Source organism: Mastigoproctus giganteus, chromosome 5, assembly GCF_048544385.1.
Source record: "Mastigoproctus giganteus isolate SK-2022 chromosome 5, ASM4854438v1, whole genome shotgun sequence".
Taxonomy (NCBI): domain Eukaryota; kingdom Metazoa; phylum Arthropoda; class Arachnida; order Uropygi; family Thelyphonidae; genus Mastigoproctus; species Mastigoproctus giganteus.
Genome location: NC_143579.1, coordinates 80,247,845 through 80,261,812, shown reverse-complemented (window position 1 = coordinate 80,261,812; position 13,968 = coordinate 80,247,845). Strand labels below are relative to the sequence as shown.

Here is a 13,968-nt window from a genome sequence, read left to right as displayed (position 1 = left end):
TTTATTAAGCTTACTAATTTTCATTATTAATCAATTGTATTTAAACAGAAATCTTGCCCTAGACTAGAGCAGAGAAGCAACAGGAACAAAATAACATGAGTGCTGTGGCTCAAGGGAGAACAGAGTGGTAAGATTCTCCAGTCAAAGCCTAAAAAAATGTGCAACTTGTAAAATGTTTCCGGACCTGTCTGGAACAGAACATGATCTGGCCAAGGAGGATGTCTTTGTGTGTATTAGTTGCAGAGTTTTGAGAAATTAGGTGCCAACTAAGCATTCTGATTGGCATCTATGGGAGTTTGAAGGGTCAGGCAGATGCCCTCAAAGGTATTAAAGTGGCAGACTCATCAAGCTTCTCAGTTATCCAACTCAACGACAGAGCTCACTCTTGTGAATCAGGCAACACAGCGGCAATCATCAAGGCAGAATGCACTGGTCCCAAAGGAGTTAGTTATTGTCGGTGACTCTATTATCAGGGAGACAGGTAATATGTTGTGCAAATAGGACAAGAGTATGTCTCCAGTGGCAAATGTTGATGACACTGTAGAGCAGATATCATCTTTTAATGGCATAAAGGGTGAATACTTTGGCACTAATGACATTAAGAATAGGCATCTGCAGATTTACTAAACAAGTACAGGTCACTGTTGAACAAAAGCCAAGAATTAGGATTGAATTTGAAAGTGTCTGCAATTCTGCCCAGACACGATAGAAGGGAGTATATGATGAGAGCCTTGTCGATCAATTCGGCCCTGGAAAGAATGTGCAAGGCTCAAGGGGTAGAATTTTTTTTAGCCTGGACTGTACTTGTTAACAGGAGAGACTGCTTCTACAGGGATGGGATACACTTAAATAGAAAGGATGCAAGAATATTTGCTGATGCTATCGAAGCAATGTTATATGGGTAAGAAAACTGCTAGCTTGGGGGGGGATTCACAAACTAATAGATTAACAGCAGCCGTAGACAGAGGTGAAAGTGATTCTTGCCCTGCTTCTATTGGAATGAACAGCAGCCTGGAAACTGGTGGGAATCATCATGGAAGAAGTAAATACGTGGGCTGTGTTAGGGTAACTAAGAGTAAGAACAGGTGCATGTATACCAATGCTAGGAGTATAGTAAATAAATTTGATGAATTTGAAGTGCTGGTCTGGCTATCAAAGGCAGATATTTTTGGGATATCAGAGATATGGTGTCACACAGATATAAGAAGTGCAGAATTGGAATATGGGAAGTACAATGTGTACAGAAAAGATAGACAGGATAGGAAGGGTTATGCTGTTCATCATCATCATCATCAGCCATTTTCAATCCACTGCAGGATGAAGGCCTCTCCAGCAACTTTCCAGTTCCTTCTGTTTTGAGCACTGGCCATCCATTTACTACTCAAAAACTCATGAATTTCATCTATCCATCTCCGCCTTTGTCTTCCAGGTTTTCTTCTAGCTCCTCTTGGGTACCATTCTGTTATTTTCTTAGTCCATCTGTCATCATGTCTTCGAGCTATGTGTCCTGCCCAAGACCATTTTAGTTCTTTAGTTTTGATAAGAATGTCCTTTACTTGAGTTTGCTCCCTAATCCATGTGTTTCTCTTCTTATCTAACAGTCTGTTTCCCAATATAATTCGTTCCATTCTTCGCTGTGTAGTTCTTAGCTTCTCTTCCATTCTTTTGGTGAGTGCCCAAGTTTCACTTCCATAAGTCATGGTGGGGAGTATACATTGATTCATTATTTTACGTTTCAGACAAACTGGGATATTGCTCTTCAGTATGTAACTATATTTCCTGAATGCTATCCATCCAAAATTTATTCTTCTCTTGACTTCCAGCCATTTATCATTATTACAGCTAATAACTTGTCCCAGATAAGTATATGACTCCACCTTTTCAATTACTGCTCCTTCAATCATTATTTCCCTTTCCGTTGCATACTTGTTCATCATTACTTTTGTTTTAGCCATATTCATCTTTAGTCCAAAATCCTTACTAACTGTGCATAACTGATTAAGATTTTCCTCTAATTCTTTGGGATCGTGGCTTATGACCACAATGTCATCTGCAAATCGTAAATGGTTTAGGTACTCTCCGTTCACATTGACTCCTTTCTGCAACCAGTCTAATCTTCTGAAAGCTTCCTCAAGGGCAGCAGTAAACAGTTTCGGAGATATTGTGTCTCCTTGTCGAACTCCTTTCTCGATTTTAAATTTGCTACTGTCTTTGTCTAGTCTAATAAAGGATGTAGCACTCTCATATATTTTCTTCAAAATCATAATATATGGAGTATCTATGCCTTGTCTTTCCAGTGCCCGAAACATTGCCTTATGCTGTATGGAGTCAAATGCCTTTTCATAATCCACAAATGCCAGGCATAATGGTGTTTTATATTCATTTGCTTTCTCCATTAGCTGTGATATTACGTGAAGGTGATCCATAGTTGAGAATCCTGTCCTAAAGCCAGCTTGCTCTTTCGGTTGATTCTCATCAAGTATTCTTTCTAATCTGTTAGTAATGACCCTTGTGAACAACTTGTAGATATGGGATAACAAGCTAATTGGTCTATAATTTCCAATTTCTGATTTATCTCCTTTCTTATGCAGCAAAACTATGATTGCATTATTCCACTGCTTAGGCATCACACCTTTTCTAATGCACTTTGTGAAGAGCCTTGCCAGTTTTTGTGTTATGTCTCTTCCTCCCAATTTTAACAACTCTACAGTAACTTCATCTTCTCCCGGGGCTTTCCGATTCTTCATTTTCTTCAATGCATGTTCTACCTCATCAGGAAGAATATCGGGTATGTCGTATGTGTTGCTACTTTGCAATCCATCTTCCCCACTGCTGGTATCATTCCCTCGCTCCTTGTATAATTCTCTATAGTAGTCTTCTGCTATTTGAATTATGCCTTCTCTGGTGTTTATAAGTACACCATCACTATTCTTCAGTTTCAGTATCATTTGTCTTTCTGTATTACTGCTCATGGCTGCTGATTTAAATCCTTTGTTTTCCCTTAATGCTTGTTCTACTTTTCTTGTGTTAAATCTTCTTATGTCCTCTCTGAGTCTCTTTCTAATGGCTTTGCATAACTCAGTATACTCAATTTTCTCCCTGTCAGTGTTTTTCTTGCTCTTCATTTGTCGTCTTTGGTTCATCATGACAAGTGTTTCTTGACTAATTTTTTCTTCTTTGGATTTCTGTTTCCCTATAGGTTTCTTGGGCTTTATCACTTTCAGAAAGTTGTAATATTCCTCGTCGATATCTTGGTCCTGAGCAGTCTGCAGAAGCTCAAACTTGTTCTTAAGTTCCAGTACATACTGCTTTTTCTCCTCCTCTGTTATTTCAAAGACCTTTGTATTATTTACTCGAGTCACTTTTTTCCTTTCCTTTCCTACATCTATATCAAGTGTACATCTTACCATTCTGTGATCACTTCCAACATTTACCTTATTCAGGACGGTAACATCATTCACAATATATCTTCTGTTAGTGAGGATGAAGTCGATTTCATTAGTTGTTAATCCATTTGGACTCTTCCATGTCCACTTTCTGTTCACCCTTTTCTTGAAAAAAGTGTTCATTACCGACATTCCTTGGGATTCTGCAAATTCCACAAGTCTTTCACCTCTTTTATTTCTTTCACCAATTCCAAAATTTCCTATAGTTCCTCTTTCTGCACTGTTTTGCCCTTTTCCAACCTTAGCATTGAAGTCCCCCATAATAATAGTGTAGTGGGTTTTCTGCTCATCTAGAAGACTCTCAATTTCAGTGTACATTTCTTCAACCTCTTCATCATCATGGCTCGATGTTGGTGCATAAATCATTATAATCTTTAGCTTGTACCTCTTAGAAATCTTGAGTATTAGTCTTGACACCCTTGGTGATGTACTTTTGAATTCCAAAATGTTGTTTTTAAAATCTTTATGGACCAGAAACCCAACTCCACCTTCACTCCTTTCACTGTTTCCATTGGTGTACAGCAGATTTCCACTTGATAAACTTATAAGTGATTCATTTCTTCTTCTTGTTTCAGCCAAACCGATGATATTCCAATTCACATTTTCTAATTCCTTTTCCAGCTCTAATATCCTGTCTTCACCGATGAGTGATCGTACGTTATAACAGGCCAAGTTCAATTTCCGTGCATGGCAGCCTGGTCGTACCCAGAGATTCTTAGCACCCTCTGCTTCCACTCTGATCCTCTCGCTGCCGTAAGAGGGAAAGTGAAAGCTGCTGGGGACTGAGGGCCATTTGTATTGTTGTGCTCTCATTGCTGGAGGGTTTGGTCTTTTCCTCTTCACGCTGACCAGGCATCTTGAAGAGAACCACTCTACACGTTCGTTGCCACCTAAGTGACGTAACAGGGCTTACCATCGAGAAGGTGTGCATGAGTGGATTTTAGGGAGGCAGGCCAACCGGACTTCTCCTAAATCTTCTGTAATAGAGAGATATTGGATCCATCAGTGTTTTAGGCTGAGTGTCTGATAACACACAGGATACCTGTTCCCCTCTAAGCCCTTATTAAGAGAAACACAAAATCTGGAGAAGTGCATCCAGTTGATGTAGATGGACAATGCAATGTTGAGTCAAAGATGAGAGCAGGAGTGTGTTATGGCCTAATGAGTATATGAATTCAATTGTACAGAGAAATAGAGTGGGTCTGTAAATCAAAATGTCTAAAATAATGGGGGATTTTAATTTCAAACTTGTGGAAGTTGAGGTTGGTCACTCGCACACTAGCAAGACTTTTCCGGATTTATGGATGATTGTTTTCTACAGTAGCATGTTCGAGATGCAACCAGAGGGAGTAATACTTTTAACCTGATTATAAGAAGTGATTTTTCATGCATTAAGAATTTGCAGATAAAGGAACACTAGGTGGAAGTTATGACAATGTGCTCATGTAGGATTTACTTAAAGATATTGTAGTAGTAGTAGCATGTGATGCCGGAAAGCAAGCATATGAGCTCATGTAGCATCAGCCAAAAAAAAAAAAAAAATTACAAAACAATTCCCTCTAAATGTCTGTCCAGTTCCTCCTTAAATTTATTTAACCTATCAACTTCCACAACAACAGATGGCAGTTTGTTCCAGCAATTAACCACCCACTGGCTAAAGGCAAATGTAACTACCATCAGGGGTAAAGGGAAGGCTTTTTGCTTTCGTAAAGATGACTACAGTGGTCTCAGACAGTTTTTAAATTCCATACAGTGGAACCAACTGATGATGTTACCAAAGCAAATTCCAAATGGGAAGCATTCAAGTAATTAATCTTGGAAGCTACTAGGTGCTTTTCATACCAACTAAGAAAAACTCAAGGTTCAAGGGCCTAAATGGATGTCACATGAACTAATGAGACTCATTGCAGAGAAGAAGAATGCATGGGATGCATATAAATTATCAGGTAACACAGAAGTCTATGGTAGATATAAGCTAGTTTTTAATCAAATCACAAAGGAGGTTAGGCAAGCGATGGCATATTAAGAGAAAGCTCTGACAAAGGATGCAAAGAAAAACATCAGAAACTTCTTTCCTTATATAAACTCTAGAAGGGGATGAATCAGTTGGGCCACTTGATATCAATGGTTCGACTGTTGATGATCCTGCTCAGATGACTAAATGAGTAATTTGCATCTACATTCACACATGAGGAATTCTCTAGGGAAGTGGAGGACAGAAGCTTATTAAACTCTAATATGGAGCTTAATGATTTCATAACAATGGAGCAAAATGCAGAAAAAAATTGAAGTTAAACAAAAGAAAGGCACCTGTGGTGGATGGGATGGGATCTATCCAGTTATATTAAAGGAGGCAGAAAAAGGAAGTAAGTAAACCCTAAGCCATAATTATGAGAGTTCCTTGGACTCAGGGGAGGTCTCCACGGACTGGAGATGTCAAATGTATCCCCATTACAGACCTCTGAGTTTAACTTCTGTTCTGGAGAAAATAATGGAGTCACTAGTTAAAGAAGCATTGCAGGATTATCTAGACAAGGCTGCAGCAATAATTCAGACACAGCATGGGTTTGTTAAGAGGAAGTCTTGTCTGACCAATTTAACTGGTTTTATGATGTGGTTACAAGGGAATTGGATGCAAAAAATAATTTTTATATTGCATACTTGGATTTCAGGAAAACTTCTAATACTGCTGCACATGGAAGAATACTGGACTAATGGCATTAAGGACAAGATGTTACAATGGATAAAAGGGTGGTTGAGTGGGAGAAGACAGAGTGATAATCAATGGACACTGTTCTTCATGGACCAATGTTATTAACAGTGTTCCCTAGGGTTCGGCGATGGCTCATTGTTTTGTATATGTATCAATGATATTGATGAAGTTATATCAGGCTTAATGTCCAAGTTTCCAGATGATAGAAAGGTTCGCAGGATTGTTAATATCAGTAATGGCAGTATTCTACTGCAACAGGATCTAGAAACTGCAATAATTAAAGACAAACACCAGTCAAGGATCTAGAAAAGTTGGGTAGATGGGCTGAGAAGTGGCAACTGAAATTTAACATTGACAAATGCAGAGTACTGCATATGGGCAGAAGTAACCCAAGAGAAATGTACCACAACTGAGTGGTACTACACTCAGGATAGTAGAGAAGGAAAAGGACCTGTCGGTATTGGGCAGTCAGATATGAAGTTTTTTGAACAGTGCAATCAGGCTGCCAGAGCAAGTCATGGGGTCTTGTCAATGATATGCAAGAATTTTGCTAGTAGAGAGAAAGAATTGATTATTCCTTTGTTTAAGACAATGGTCAGGCCACACCTTGAGTACTGCGTACAGGTCTGGAGGCCTCATTTCAGGAAATATGTAGAGTTGCTAGAAGGAATATCAGGGCAACAAGATTAGTCAGGGATATGAAGGGATGTTCTTACCAAGAAAGGCTTTAAATTCTGCAAATTGTAGTGTTTGTAGACTAGGCACCTGCGAGGTGATCTGATTGAGGTGTATAAGGCTTTGAATTCTTTGAGGAGGCTCAATGCTGATGGGATTCTTCCTCTTCCTCAGATTACAAACCTGAGTGGAAATAAATTAAAATTTATTCAGGAAGGACAGTTGTAGAACAGATGTTTGGAAATTTGGCTTTAGCTAGTGGGTAGTTTCTTGCTGGAACAAACTTCCATCTGTCATTGTGGAAGTTGAGATAGCTTAAAAAATTCAAGGAAGAATTGGACAAACTTTGAAAGTGAATGGTTGTGTGAAATGGGGAATTTTTTTTTTTTGCTGCTGCTGTATAAGTCTGCTTTCTTGCATCATATGCCTCTACTAATGCTAATACTACTTCTACCATAGGCTTCTGTATCACTTAATAATTTATATGCATGCCATGCACTTTTCTTCCCAGCCACGTCTCAATAGTTCATCTGACATCCATTTAGGTCTAAACTTTGAACAGTATTTCTTTGTTGGTATGAAAAGCCTAGTAGTGCCTTTAATTATTTCCCTGAACACTTCCCATTTAAAATTTGCTGTTAGTAATATCATCAATTGGTCCCGCTGCAGAGTATTTAAAAACTGTCCAAGAAACCTCTGTCATCCTTATAAAATCTAAAGCCTTTACCCTTGACAGTAGTTATGTCTTTAATTAAATTCCACATTAGTACACTGTGATTGCTGCCACCCAGTGGGTCTTTTACCTGGAGATTCTTAATGCATGAAGAATCACTGCTGATAAGCCGAAGAGTATTGCTTCATCTTGTTTCCTCAACAAGATGCTGCTGTAGAAAACATCCATGAAACTCAGAAAAGTCTTGCTAGTCTGTGAGTAACCAACCCACAAGTTCCAGTCAACATCTGGAAGGTTAAAATCCCCATTATGAGATATTCTGATTTGCTAGTCCATTCTATTTCTCTGTATAGTTGTTTGGTATACTCATCACAGCCATTAGGCCTATAACACACCCCTACTCTTGATTTTGTGTTTCCAGTGCTCATATCATTGCACTCATCACCCATGTCAACTGGATGCATTGCCTTGGATTTAATATGCGTCTTAACTAAGAGCATAATCCCTCCACCTCTCCTGTCTATCCTTCCTGGGTACAATATATACATATAATCTGAATATATACGTCTGAGTGACGCCATGTTTCCACTATTCCTACAATGTCTGCATTTGATGACTTAATGAGTACTTCAAATTCATCAAATTTATTTACAGTGCTCCTAGGCATTAGTGTGTATGCAACTATATATGCACATATTTTTACCCTTAGTTACCCTAACACGCCTCATATATTTATTTGTTCCATGATGACCCACAGAATTGCCTGAAGTCCCAGGCACCTTGCTTTTCAGGCTGCTGCATGTATCAATAGTAGCAGTGCAAGAATTGCTTTCACCTCTGCTTGCAGTTCTAGTTAAGCTATTACTCTTGTGTTTCCTCCCCCAAGCTTGCAGTTTTCCAACCTACTTATCATTGCCTCAATAGCAACTGCAAATATTCATGCACCCCTTCTATTCAAGTGTATCTCATCCCTGTAAACACAGTCTCTCCTGTTAACAAGCACAGACCAAGCTGAGAAAAATTCTACCCTATGAGCCTTGCACATTCTCTCCAGGACCAAATTGATTGGCAAGACTCTCAACATGAACTCCCTACTATCTTTTGTCTGGGCAGGATTGCAGACACATTCAAATTCAATCCTAACTCAACTTTTTCCCAACATTGTTCCATACTAGTTAAGTAAGTCCTGAAATCTCTTACTCTTAATATAATGGCACTAATGTGAACAACAATATCACCTTTTGTGCCCTTAAAAAATGATATCTGCTCTACAAAGTCATTTACTTTTGCTTCTGGCATACATACTCGGGTCCTATTCCATCTATCCTTCATATTTCCTATTTCTCTAACAATAGTGAAATAGGAAATATGCAAGGTGGTCACTTGACAGTAACCACCTCCTTTGGGACCAGCACATTCTACCTTGGAGATTGTGACTGTGTTGCCCGATGCATTTTGTCCTAATTATTCACTGAATAACTCCTTTTGCTTCAAAGATAGTATTTGTGCATATGTCCATTCTGATATTTCCTGTCAAAGAGTCAGTAATTTGGAATCTCCTCTTTTCGATCTTCTCTGGCTTACAATCTCTCTACCTCATTCTGCCAAATTCATCTGTTGGCTGTATGGATCTCTCAATTCCACTAATCCCTTGAAACTCTCTGACTTCCTTTCTTTGAAACTTGACTTTCAAAGAAAGTCCAGTCACAAATCCAGCTGGCTACAGTTTTCTAGTCACACGTTTTCTACTACTTTTTTTTTCAAGTACAGTTTTCTACTACTGAATATACCATGAATTGCCAAACTAATAGAGCAAACGTATTGGTGAAAAAATCTAAACCTTCCAAACACTTCCTCATTCATTTCATAAATATACATGGTCTCGGTTCTAATCTCAATGATGTCCATTTCCACGTACAGTCTGAAACCCCATGTACTTTTTCTCACAGAATCTCAGTTATCGGTTGATTCAACAACTGCTTATCTCAGTTGTCTGAATTATTCACTGTATGATTACATTCGCTTCAAAGGTTACTTGTGCATATGTTCGTTCTGATATTTCCTGTCAGAAACTTAGTACAGGTAACCCTTGTATAACACAGTAGTTGGGTTCCTATAAAATGTCGTGTTATGCAAAACCGTGTTATAAGGAACTAAGAAAAATTACAAAAAGGGGGGGGGGGTATGTTCCAAAAGCTAACAAAAATACATCAATCTAGATTTTGTGTATCTTCTGCTCTCTTTAAAAAATCAGTAATCTGAGTGTGTTTGCTTTTGCTTGATAAATCTTTGTGAATTTCATCATATGGAACTAAGCATTTTTGAAGCTCCCTTTTGAACTTTGGGCTCCTTTCATTCAAGAATCTGCATTCAAAAAATAAGATTCTAATTGATCGGCTAACTTTATGCCTTCCCATATGCTTTTTAGTGTAAAATTTGGAAGTTTAGAATTTTCATCTATCATCCTCTGAATTGATTTGGTTTTACCTCTAATGCCATTTCCACCAAATGCGCTTTGCCAGCCTCGTTTTCTACAAGTAATTCTTGAATGTCTTCAGTAATCATATCTTTTTTTATTTTTTTAGAAGCATCAGTGACTAAGGCCATGTTACTCTGTGTATATTGTCTATAAATTGCATGTGTTCTGTGGTCGAGTTTCTGTTTTGCTGGACGAAAAACCAGAGTTTCTGGAAGAAAAAATCATGCTACCCTCACCCGATTAACTCAGCCACATTGTGAAAAAAGACCCATAAAAATTCCTCCCGTCATTGACTGGATTCGAACTCAGGTCTTTTCCACCCAGTGTGGGGAGGACAGCAATTCTATCAACTGTGCTACCCACGAGGGCTTCGGTAGTCATATCGTCAAAACCTTCCCTTCCTACTGACGTAGCAAGTTCTACCATCGCACAGATTCCGTTTTCTGCCGGTTCAACCATATTTCCTGAACCGTGTTGTAGAAGTATCATGTTATACAGAGGTTGCCTGTAATTTAGAATCTTCTCTTTTTAATCATCTTTGCATTAAAATCTCTCTACCACATTCTGACAAATTCATCTGTTGCCTCTATCGTTCTCCAAACTCCACTAATCACTTGGAACTCTGGCTTCCTCTCTTTGAAACTTGACTTTCTTCAATCCAGCTTTCCTAACAGTGAAGTAATTTTCCTTGGTGATTTTAATGTTCACAACTGCAGCCAGCTTCTGTTTTCTAGTCATATGGACCCATCTGGTTAAGATGCTAAGGCCTTAGCAATTACTAATGACTGCACACTGATTGTCATTTATCTACCAGAATACCAGACAATCCTAACCACACAGCCAACACGCTTGATCTTTTTCTCACAGACAACCTTTCTAAGTACAGGGTCGAGATGCATAGTCCACTAGGCTACTCAGATCATCACTTGTGATGGTCTCTTCCACCAATGGAGCCTTTCTCTTGTGGCTATTCTTAACCTCGTGTTTTGTGGAATTAAAAGAAATAAAAATGGTATGATCTGCACAATTTTTCTTATTTTCCTTGGCTGTATCACTGTTTAAATCTTCTGATGTTAATATTTGCTCCGACCATCTCAGTGATATTATTCTTGTAGGCATAAAATCCTTTACTCCACTTTCCACCTTAAAATCTCGTCCTTTATAGTACACTTGACAGCTAATTTGTTAACAAAAAACAAAAAAAAAAAAAAAATTCAATTTTTTTTTAGAATTATTCCAGTTTTTATGTAGGTTTTACCATTTTTTATGAAAAACACAGAAAAATTAAGTTTTTTGCAAAAAGATGGAAATACAGTCGGAGCTCTCTTTAACAAACTATAGCGAAATTTTCTACGTAGCGAACTTTTTTGATTTCCCCCTAGTCATTATACTGAAAATAGTTTCTGTATAACGAAGAAATTTCCATATAACGAACTGATATCGAGAGACCTGGGTGCGTATTGTTCGCACCTCTGGCCTTTAAAATTTCCATATAATGAACTGATTTTGAGAGACCTGGGTGCGCATTGTTTGCACCTCTGGCCTTTAGGCAATAAAGCTGATGCTATAGAAAGCACGAATTAAGAGCTAAAAGGATTAAGCATTAATCCCTTTAGCTTTTAATAACTAAAGGCTTCAATTCCATGAATTAAAAGCTAAATTTTACATTTTACATTTTAATATTTAATGGTGCCTGTAAAACCCTGCAGGAAACTGGCCAACCATGGCATGGTTGGCCAGTTTCCTCCTGCAGATGGAAATTTGGGAGAGGCCTTTGCCCAGCAGTGGGTTGGCAATGGCTAAAAAGAAGTAAAACCTATACAACTTATACATTACTGTGCCGAGAAGTCCTGCTGGTCAGCTGTCCACAGCCATTGGCAAAGATTAAAGCATATTCTTGATGCAGGCATTGGCTCTGGTTGACCTATTTTCTACCGTAAGAATCCTATTAGAGAATTAGGAGAAAGTGATTTTTCTTTATCTCAGAAATTCATCTCTTGTTTCGAAGAAATGAGCCATTCACACTTGCACTAAATTTCACCTATCTCTGTTTACATGGTAGCTACAAGTGGTCCCTAATTTCAGCTTTGTTTTAACTGCTGGGCAAGTAATCATACAGCGTCTAAGAGGAAATCCTTGAGTGTAGTGTGAAAAAGTTAGGAAGTGCTTAATAGTGTAGATCGCTGCGTTAAAAAAAAAGAAATTGCTTTAAAATTTGATATCCCTGACAGTAGTGTGTCAACCATTCTGAAAAACCCTGTTTCAATTCTCAAACTATTTGAGGAAACGGGACCCAGTCAGAAGTGTACAAAATTATGCCTTTGGGAAGATGAAGCAGTTTTTAAGTGGATGAAGTTAATTTGAGACCAAAACATGCTGATATCAGGGCTATTAATAAAAGAAAAGGCTATGTAGTATGCACCTTTTCTTGGGCACAAAATATTCCAAGGCTGTTCTGGTTGGCTGGACAAATTTCAAGAGCATCATAGCTTACTCGAAAAAGTTATATCTGATGAAAGTAGGGTTGCAATCGAAGATTATACTCATTGGAAAGAAACGGTTTTGAAAAAAATTATGCAGGACTACAAGTTCAAAGACATATTCAACGTTGATGAAACATGTCTATTTGTTAAATGTTTGCCGAACAAGACACTGACTTTTAAAGATGATAAATGTTTAGGTGGTAAAAATAGTATGGAGAGAATTACACTCTTGGTTGCAAATATGGCTGGTAATGAAAAACTGAAGGTTTTGGTAATAGGCAAAAGTAAATAACCCAAATGTTTCAGAGGAATAGTCTTTAGAGTTGGATTACAACTAAAACAAAAAACCTTGAATGACAAGTGAAATTTTTGAGCAGTGGATTTTAAATTTCAATAGTTCGATGATGAAAGAAACAGAAAAATCGCATTGATTGTCGACAACTGCCCTGCCCACCTTCACTCAGTAATTTTGAAACTTACAAGTATGAAACTTGTTTTCTACCTTCTGAATAATTCGTCTTAACTGCAGCCAATGGACCAAGGCATTATCCAGAATTTTAAAATGCACTACCGAAGGCACATACTTAAAAAAATTATACTAAGAATAGAAACCAACCAACCTATAGATTTGTGAATGTGCATATCAGAGCTGGTGAAAGTGTGGAGTCAAGACGTGATGGAAACAACGATTAAGAACTGTTTCGCAAAAGCAGGTTTTGCTAAAATGCTAATTAACAGAGATGAGAGGGATGAACTACTTGAAGACATTGAGCAATCTTGGGAAAAGTTCCAAGCAAGGTTTGATCAGTGGAGAAATTGTTCTTGATGAACTTTTAGGAGTTGATAATGATGTCATAGTAGCTGAATATCCGAGTGACTCCAACATTTTGGAGCGTATTTAAAGAACTAGTGACAATATTGATGATGAGTTGGATGAAAATGAAGGCAATATTAAACCTTCCAAACAAATGTTGGTAGCATTTGAAACTTTGCATCAAGGCTTTTGGTGGGAAGAAAATGTAACAGAAAATATATCTGAGGTGTTTCAAGTTTAAACAAATGCAAAAATTTTTATGAAGGGTGTACAGAATTCAGTGTACAACAAAAAATAACCAAATATTTTAGGAAATAATTCTTAAAAGTGTACTAATAAATTGCGGACATCACGTAAGTAGTCATTTCTTAATATGTATGTATTAATAAATTGTTTTAAAATGTTAGAAAATTTATTCATTCCAACTTCTTTCCCATCTTTTACTATATTCCTGAATTTACAGGTATTTTTTATTGTTGAAATTTATAGTAATTTTCATTTCTCCATAACGAAATTTCTGTATAACAATTTTTTTCAAGAGAACGATCGATTTTGTTATATAGAGGTCTGACTGTACTCTTCATCACCAACTATATTATGAAGGAGAGGTGAAGAAGACATCAAATAAAGTAAAGAATAGATGGATTCTCCCTCATAAATCCACGGTTGACAGCTATACAAGCAG

The 13,968-nt window shown here is 37.7% G+C and overlaps 1 protein-coding gene across 3 annotated transcripts in view; it reads right to left on the bottom strand.

Moving 5' to 3' along the window:
* LOC150085521 (COMM domain-containing protein 6-like) overlaps nt 1-13,968 on the bottom strand; it is a 128,728-nt gene that overhangs the window by 51,445 nt on the left and 63,315 nt on the right. The gene's annotated exons all lie outside the window — the stretch shown is intronic.